This window comes from Suricata suricatta, chromosome 2 (genome assembly GCF_006229205.1).
Source record: "Suricata suricatta isolate VVHF042 chromosome 2, meerkat_22Aug2017_6uvM2_HiC, whole genome shotgun sequence".
Classification (NCBI taxonomy): Eukaryota; Metazoa; Chordata; class Mammalia; order Carnivora; family Herpestidae; genus Suricata; species Suricata suricatta.
In genome coordinates, this window is record NC_043701.1 from 90,195,898 (window position 1) to 90,199,934 (window position 4,037).

Below are 4,037 nucleotides of genomic sequence, written 5' to 3' on the forward strand. Positions count from 1 at the left end.
GAAAGAAAATTTCCATTTTATTTTGATGTTATTTTGGGTGAGGCAGAAAAGGAAGTAAAACTATGGCTAAAATCAGATTTATAAAAATTTTATTTCATGGAATGGACTTATTAAATGGAAGAGAAACCTCATTCTTTGCTACATTCCTGTTGGATGTGTTAGTGTAAGAGTGAAGAGAACTTTTTTGTACATGAATTCTCTGGGGCAATAAAGCTATTTTTTAGTTAAAATAGAGAAAATTCAATTTTTAGACTAAGAAACCATATGGAAGATTGCTTTGTGTTTTTTAGTTTATAATTCTTTCTAGTGATCCCTTTTTTCTTTGCTGATATTTGTAGTTGGCACAAATTGTATTAAATATTAGAGAAATTTTAAGGATTTACAATAAAATGTAGTTTTGGGCCCAGCAGGCTTTTAAAGAAAGGTCTTTACATAGCACTTAAGAGTTTGAAGAAAAACAAACTAATTGTGCATCCTATCTTTAAAGGATAGAGTTAGGAATGAAAAGTAGGCTGTGTTGAACGATAAGATCATAATCCCTTGATGTTGTTTTTGGAAGTGTAAGTATATTCTGATATTTGAAAGATGTCAGTGTGACCAAGAAATAGCCTATCTCTAAAGGGATACAAGTTTCTGAAATACACCTTCAGATGCAGAAAGTTTTGTTTGGAACTTTCAAGAAGAAAAGTACTAAACTAAGACTAACTGAAATACATGGCTCCATTTACCAAATGAATAAAACCACTTGTATTTATTCTACTAGAATTACCAGATTGAAATGTCCAAAGAATACGTAAGTATAAAATATCAAGATTGGTATAATCATTTGGACATTTATACCTTTGCTCTTCTTGGGAGGAAACTATTACAGAAATTTCTATATCATGGAGGTCAGGAAACATCCATCCACAAAAACACCATGACCTGACCAGAAGCCCAGCTGCAGTCTCCTATAAAAAGAGGGAGAGCAAGTACCCTGGTTCACTTCCAGAGGACGCCCCATCAGAATTTTGCCATTGCTTCGTTGCACAATGAGTTGTAGCTAATTCTGTCCCTTCCCTTCCCTCCCTTTCTTCTGATGACTGTTGGCTCCATTTGGCCATCCGCCTTGAATGGATTTGACAATAAATAAGTTGTATATTTTTTGCACTCCATTTACCTCCAGCTGGATTGTCTTTATCTTTGAAAACATATTTTATACATATAAATATATGTGTGTATGTATGTATATGTACATATGTATATATGTGTGTATAGGTATGTATACATATACATATATACATATGTGCACATCTGTATTTATATATTAATTATATATACAATTATACAAAGTTATGTATGTATAATTTTACATATATTAGTATTTAATTATTATTTTAAATACATTATTATGCATTAAATTATATAAATATATGTATTTATATATTATACAAATACACACATTTATGTATTATGTATTAATTATTTATGTATATATAATATACATATACATATAATATATGTTATACATTAAATATGTATTTTATATATTAAATACATATATGTATTTATATACATATACACACATAAATGTGTGTGCATGTATGAATATGTAAATATGTGTACATGTGTATGTACATATGTATATGTAAATATATGTATGTATACACATACATGTAAGAGTATATGCATACTCATACATGTATATATTCTTACATATATTAAGAGTTTTATTTGAAAGTACTACTTCTTCATTTTAGAGAGGTAGCTGAATGTTAGACAATGCTAAAAAATATATATATTATGTCTCCATTCTTTAATGATTTTATCATCTGCATCTAAGCAAATTCAAAAGCGTAAGGGAAAACTATGATTCTAATGAATCTGAGAATATATTTGGCCTTAGTTAAAAATTTCTAATTCAAACAACAGAGGAAGAAAAAGGAAGATGTTATCTAAGAAAAAGATGTATCCCAAGGAATGAAATGAAACTGAAAATTAATTCAAGGAAATGCTTACTTTTGTTCTTAAATCACTTAGTCATTAAAAAAAAAGACTTCATAGCAGAACTACTTCAAAGCAATCTGCAGAAAATTTTCTGCGACTTTGAAATGCTGTAAGGATTTTAAAGCTGCAAAATCATAGTAATACTGGTATTACTACTTTCCTTATCCTATTTTATTCTCACTCCTACTTATGAGTAAATGATTTCTTTTAATAATGATTATTATTAATGCTACTTTAAAGAAGTTGGTGCTTTAAACTATTTAGTAACAAATAGCTCTAGTTGGCCCTTCCCACAATTTTCCAGCTTATTTTGTGAAGGGGAAAGTAGGTATAAGTGTATGTGTAGAAGTAGGAGTCTTAAAATCAATGCCTTTGCTTAGATGACATTTAATACCCTTTATGTTACTCCTACATGCTTGTGCAAATCACAGTAATAAATGCTGTCAAACTCACACCTGAAATTACATGCTCTTCAGACTAGAAACATTGTGTCTTTTCCTCCAGCAAATCACTATTTAAATTATGCATATGTTATATGTGGTATTACATGATGCACACATATGTATATGTATATGGTATATGAATTTACCAATAGAAAGATAATTGATATCTATTTTTAAAAAGTGGGAAGAAACAATTAAAATAACTTGATTATCCCCTGGAAAGACTAAATTTAAGATGTGAAAATAATTTGCAAAAAGTGTTCACATTTAGAAATTAGTTGTATCATTAATGATTACGATATCAACATTATGCCAGTTTAGTAAAAATGGATCCATTTGAACTTTTAACCATTTAGTAAAAAACTACTTAGTATTCAAATGGTCTTCCTAAAGGGAAAGAAGAAAAAAGTCTTCCTTGAGCATAGTAGTCTGGTCTGATAAATCAGATAACAGAAATTCAGGACTGGAAAAACTTTTTAAAAGAAATTGGCAAAGAGGTGCCTTGGTGGCTCTGTTGGTTAAGCATCCTACTCTTGATTTTGGTTCAGGTCATGATCTCACAGTTCTTGAATCCGAGCCCATGTCGGGCTCTGCACTGACAGTGCTTGCTTGAGTTTTCCTATCTCCCTTTTTCTCTGTCCTCTCTCTTTTGCTCTCTCTCAAAAATAAATAAACTTTTTTTTTTTAATGCTGAAGAATTCAGGGTGGTAAATACCATAATATCCCTTTCCATTCACTGATATGGCCTGGGGCTAATATCTTATAAATCATGGTAGATAATGATGATCTACCTTAAACTAATCAAAATGGTAATCTCACTTGAAAATGCCATATTTGATACAGAATGACTCAAATAAGCACAGTCACCAGCACTAAGTACACAGCAATTGAGGTGGCAAAAAAAAGTTTTTTTGAGTTCTATGATGAGGAGGCCAAAAGCAGTTTGCCTTTATACATTAAGGCTAGCAGTACAACTTCAATGTTGAATTCAAGTGACTTTTCTTCGGTCATAAGACATCCACACATAGTGCTATTCCTTGATAGGACATAAAACATCACACATGGTCTACAGATCACCACACACAATCTACTGTCAGTAACACCATATTGATTCTCATGAGCAGAATGCTTCATTGTGCAGAATACACAAGATCCTTGTTGGAGCTGACATGCAACAGCTTGTGAGATCCAAACGTGTGTATCTCTTCCCAAGCACAGATTTAGGGAGGCTCCTATGATAGTCTGAATTCAGACTTGGAAGAAAATGACAAAGCTAAACAATGAATACTTTTTTTTTTTTTAATTTGGAGACAACGGACTAATAAACATCTATGAGCACACCACTTGGGAAAATGTAGATATTGAGGGGTTTATGGCTTTGGCAACATGTGGGGGGCTGGATACAATGGTCTGGGATGTTCTGGAATGTCATTTCTATGACAAAGAGCAAGTTTTTGTACTTTGTACTTCTCACCACTAAAAAATAGCCACAACAGTTTTAGATCTTTTTAGAAATGCTATATAATATACTTGAGAATCATGTTCAGCCTCATTTATCACAAACTGTGTAAGTTTGTTAACTGTGAGAAAATCCCAGGGGAAAAGAGG